This window comes from Entelurus aequoreus, linkage group LG08 (assembly GCF_033978785.1).
Source record: "Entelurus aequoreus isolate RoL-2023_Sb linkage group LG08, RoL_Eaeq_v1.1, whole genome shotgun sequence".
Taxonomy (NCBI): domain Eukaryota; kingdom Metazoa; phylum Chordata; class Actinopteri; order Syngnathiformes; family Syngnathidae; genus Entelurus; species Entelurus aequoreus.
The window spans coordinates 51,513,411-51,518,964 of record NC_084738.1 but is presented as its reverse complement, the minus strand read 5'-3'; the positions used below and the strand labels follow the sequence as shown (position 1 = coordinate 51,518,964).

The window sequence follows — 5,554 nt, the reverse complement described above, 5'->3', positions numbered from 1 at the left end:
CCTGATGCACCGGACGATGGCTGTGTCATCCGCGTACTTCTGGATGTGACACAGCTCTGAGTTGTAGCAGAAGTCAGCGGTGTACAGGGTGAAGAGAAGAGGGACCAGCACCGTTCCCTGGGGTGCTCCGGTGCTGCTGATCACAGTGTCAGATGTGATGTCCTTCAGTCTGACGTACTGTGGCCTATGGGTGAGGTAGTCTGAAATCCAGGCAACCAGGCAGGGATCCACTCGCATTCTGACTCCACTCACAGGAGAGCTTTTTGTTCATACAGTATGTCTTTAATGGGCTCATTAATCAGTTTAAGAAGTAAAAGCTGTCACTTTTTTATGTGAACTGTTCTATTAACTTATACAAACTGTTTTCTATTTTTTAGGTCAGGGGTGTGCAAACTTTTTCCACTGAGGGCTGCACACTGAAAAATCAAAGCATGCTGGGGCCATTTTGATATTTTGCATTTTCAAAACCAATGTATGTAAAAAAAGAAGTCAAAGTGGAATATTTGATGTGAAGTCATTGGAGCCTTAAATAGGTTGATAATTTAAAACATTGATTTTAATTTATTTTCATTTTTTGAGTAATAATAGTCTAATAAAAAGTCCACTAGAATTATTGGGAATCCAAAAGGGCCCCACTCATAAAAGTGTTACTTTCAAGGCTCAAGTCTCTAGATCAACTTCAAATCTATCTGTCCATTATAAGCTTTTTTTTTTTTTTTTTTTAGCCATTTTTGACAAAGAAAACAGTTTTCTATATGGCAAACATGAAACTAATTTCCCTACAAAATATTTAAATGTGGATTTTTTTTTTATGTTAAGCAATTGGAGCCTTGAATAGGTCAATCACTCACAACAACATTGATTTTGCGGTATTATTAATAAAACAGCCTGCATAGCAGCTTTGTGTTATTAGAGTCAACATAACATTTTTTTCTCTATACATTTCACCATCTTTTATTCCACTTTTGTTAAATTAATGATAAATGGGTTATACTTGTATAGCGCTTTTCTACCTTCAAGGTACTCAAAGCGCTTTGACAGTATTTCCACATTCACACACACATTCACACACTGATGGCGGGAGCTGCCATGCAAGGCGCTAACCAGCAGCCATCAGGAGCAAGGGTGAAGTGTCTTGTCCAAGGACACAAGCGACGTGACTAAGATGGTAGAAGGTGGGGATTGAACCTCAGTAACCAGCAACCTTCCGATTGCTGGCACGGCCACTCTACCAACTTCGCCACGCCGACCCCGTGTTCATGTGTTTTTATTTTGTATTAATATTTGCAGAATGTGCTGCGGGCCAGTAAAAAAAAAATAGCTGCGGGCCACACTTTGGACACCACTGCTTTAGGTAAAACTCACTCATGTGCCACGTCCTCATATTACATATTTGTACAATAATCAAATAATCAAGCACAACGTTTTTTTAAGATCTACAAAAATATTCAGTATTTTTTTTATGTTGCAGTTGGAACTTTTTATGCCAAAGAAACTATTGCTGTTGCTGTAGATGGGTGACTTTGTGCCAACTGTCATAATGATTCAACTGTTTTCAAATGTGAAAGGGTTGTGGCTAAAATGAACGGTTCAACCTCGGCCTGACTCGGCTGTGATCGTTCCATACACGAGTAGCAACCCGGAAGTGTCGTCAATATGCAAATTCCGCAATCAAACTCTCCAGCGCTTAGGACCTGTGGACCATGAGAAACTAAGCTTATCGATTCGTCGCCGCCAAGGGACGCTGCTGACATTGTAACCGCTAACATTGTAACGCGCGGTAACGGCTGTTTAATAACAGTTGGGCTTCGGAGTCAGAGGCTACACATACCGCGCCTGAGCCGCTGTGTACCAGCATCGAGATGAGCAGTGGACGAGACATCGAAGCGGACAGAAGTGTGGCTAACGTCAGCTAAGTGCAGCAGTGTCCTGATGTGAATGTCGTCGCTTTTGCAAAATGAAAGGTCGACCGGCGGTTTTGGAGCAGCACGTTCGAGGTGAGTGACTTTCTCTCGCGGGCTGCCTAAAAGTGTCCTCTGTGTTAGCTAGCAGGCTAACGACATGTCAACGTAGCAAGCTAATTTATTTTGGTTTGTACCTTCATCTTGTCGGTAGGCAAATAAGAGAGGCGGTTTACACGTTGATCACCACTTAACGTGTCGTGTGGTAATGTTTGCTGCTTTGGCATTCGCTGGCTGGGTAGCATAACGAAAGTAACCCGGATGACCAAATGTAGTTTTTGTAATGCAACGGATAAATACATGTTGGATGACAAATGTACCATGACATGGCAGCAAGAGGCACCGCCTGACGTTCATTTACAATATCTGCCACGGTGGGAGTGACTTTAAGCATTCATGGCTTGCTGTGTGATAGGCGCGTTCGTGGCTGCTGTTCCCTCCGAGGCAGTTCCACGTCTGCGTAAAAAAACAAGAGGAGGGGCGGCATCCTCCTTCTTGTTCTCCGTCAAATTGTCTGCAAAGCTGAACTTTGCAAAAGCTTTTTAAGGGCCGGCCCGACATCATCCGCGAGCTGCTCTCAGACCAGGTAGTTTTTGACACCAATGTGTTTTCTTACTGATCTGAACATATAAGTAAACATGTGTTTATGTATATACAAAGATTTTTTTATATTTTATATATTCTACATTTCCAAACACTAATTACGAGATTGAAACAAAACTACCATAAGAAAATAGTAAACAAAAGAAGAAGGTAGTTGTTTCTACCTTCAGTAGAAAACAGAACATCAATAGTTTAACAACTTGTTGTTTCTAAGATATGCATTTAACTAGAAATACTGTACAAACGAGCTTGACAGTTATTGGCTGTCACTCAAAAGGGAAAAAAAATTGCAGCCAGAAAGATTTTTTTAAGATGTATAAATTGGGTATCTTTCAATGATGCTTCCCGGGCAACAATTTTGGCCAAGAGACAAAAAAAGCAGATTTTCCTTGTTGACATACTCAAGATTTATGAAGTATTTCATGAACAGGATTCAGTTTAATTAAAAAAAATCCTAATTTGAGCAGTATAGGGCCTCTTTATTAGGATATTAGGTAGTATCCACCTTTTCTTTGTTAGCTATAACACAAAGATAATATGTGGATGTTTTGTTCAGCTCGCTTTACATATATTGACCAATGTTGAATTGCTTTTAACATCTTTATTTTACATTCAAATTAATCCAGACCTGAATGAAATGGTCAAGTTCCTTTATATTTGCTGATCTGTGGTATAATTTTAAAGTGGATCTTGTCCTAAAAATGTGCACCATAGTACAGAATCCAACCCTATACGATTATTGCATCTATATTTATCAACACTAATTGGTTTAGCTTTCCTAATGCTGTTAAGCCCATTCAGACTCAAAGGGTTCTACTGTAATCAGAACGCTCAGGATAAACACATTAATGACCCAGCAGTCATTTACACTATCACAGCTATTTATTTTAATTTGATGTAGGGCTGGGCGATATGGCAAAAAATGATCACAATTAATTTTTTCATATCATCTAATCTTAAATAATATCACAATGTTTTTTTAATCAAAGGCGTATTGTCCCGTGCAGGATTATAGCGAGTACTGTTGCATCCCTACTGTTTACTACTGCGGTATCTTGTAACAGACATTTCTGCCATGTACAGGTAACCCATGCAACTGTCCATACCTAGTTTTAGGGGCACGGTTTGTCTGGTCACTTATAGCATATAATAATATTCTATTACTGTTAAGCAAACTATGAATAATAAAACACGCCAAAACATGTGTCCTTTATCACAGCTACACATACGACAAAAAAGCGCATTAAAATCATTGGTATTCAGTGAGGTAAGATTAATTAATTTAATTATTAATTCATTGCTCCTGCCAAATGAATTGCACTGAGTGAAACGGATCACCACTCCAAGATGGCGGCCCCGCGTCTCGTCAGCGCCAATAGGCAGTAGCGGTTGATGCTGCGTCTACTTATAAGATGTCTATGGTTATAACGTTAGCAGTGAGTTTACAGCCTCACTGATTTAACTACACAGCAAATAAAAGTTACGTTACTTAGCCAATAAACGTTAGCTTACATTAGAAACTTACCGTTCTTTGTGCAACTTCAAATGTCGAACAAAGTTGGAAGTTGTTGCGTCTCCGTCTGTAATCTTCGAACCGCATGTCTTGCATACTGCAATTCGTTTTTTGCTGACCAACTCGTAGTTTTAGTACCCGAACGAAACTATCTTTGCCATAATTTTTCCTCACTGGTGTGTTGTTTGACAGCTCTTCTTTGTTGGTTGTCCTGCAGTTTGATTGGATGAATGCTGTGGGATGAAAACAATGTGGATCTAATTTGATTGGATGTTGTACTGACAGGCAGCACACACGCTGACAGACACACACGTACACAATGAAAGATACGGAGCGCTCCTGAATAACTTTTTAATCTTTGGGTTTTGGGGAAAGTAGCAAGTCATGTCAAGTCAAAAGGCTCAAGTCCAAGTGAAGTCACAAGTCATTGATGTTAAAGTCTAAGTCGAGTTGCAAGTCTCTTTACATTTTGTCAAGTCGTTGTAGCTGAGATAGGCTCCAGTGCTCCCCGCGACCCCGAAGGGAATAAGCGGTAGAAAATGGATGGATGGAGTCTAATGTCATCAAATTCATGAATCAAGTCTGACTCGAGTCCAAGTCATGTGTCTCGAGTCCACACCTCTGGACAGTAGCATGGGTTACCTGTACCGTTGCAACTCTCGTAAACACAAATATACATATGAACAAAATGACAGTGTCAGCTGATAGCATGTATTACCTGATTGATTGATTGATTGAAACTTTTATTAGTAGATTGCACAGTACAGTACATATTCCGTACAATTCACCACTAAATGGTAACACCCGAATAAGTTTTGCAACATGTTTAAGTCCACATTAATCAATTCATGGTAACACACCTCAATCAAACATGGTGGAAATGTATGTTACAAGGTACTGCAGTAGTAAACAGTAGGGATGCGGTACTCTGTATAATCCTGCATGGGACAATACGCTTTAATATATATATATATATATATATATTAGGGCTGCAACTAACAATTAATTCGATAATCGATTAATCTGTCGATTATTACTTCGATTAATCGATTAATAATCGGATAAAAGAGACAAACTACATTTCTATCCTTTCCAGTATTTTATTGAAAAAAAACAGCATACTGGCACCATACTTATTTTGATTATTGTTTCTCAGCTGTTTGTACATGTCGCAGTTTATAAATAAAGGTTTATTTAAAAAAAAAACATTTTTTAAATTTTTTTAATTTTTATTTTTTATTTTTTTTAAAAGCCTCTGCGCATGCGCATAGCATAGATCCAACGAATCGATGACTAAATTAATCGGCAACTATTTTTATAATCGATTAGTTGTTGCAGCCCTAATATATATATATATATATATATATATATATATATATATATACATACATACATACATACATACATACATACATACATACATACGTGTGTGTATATATATATATATATACTAGAGATGCGCGGATAGGCAATTATT

At 38.5% G+C, this 5,554-nt stretch overlaps 1 protein-coding gene across 2 annotated transcripts in view; it reads left to right on the top strand.

The window, feature by feature from the left end:
• Window positions 1-1,609: 1,609 nt before the first annotated feature.
• Window positions 1,610-5,554, top strand: part of mgat1b (alpha-1,3-mannosyl-glycoprotein 2-beta-N-acetylglucosaminyltransferase b) — a 38,250-nt gene continuing 34,305 nt past the window's right edge. Inside the window, exon 1 of one of the 2 annotated variants that reach the window (XM_062056759.1) lies at window positions 1,610-1,997. The gene's annotated coding sequence lies outside the window, so the exon portion shown is untranslated. Of the gene's footprint in view, window positions 1,998-2,401; window positions 2,548-5,554 lie in introns of those variants that run through there. The other variant, XM_062056760.1, reaches the window with a different exon arrangement.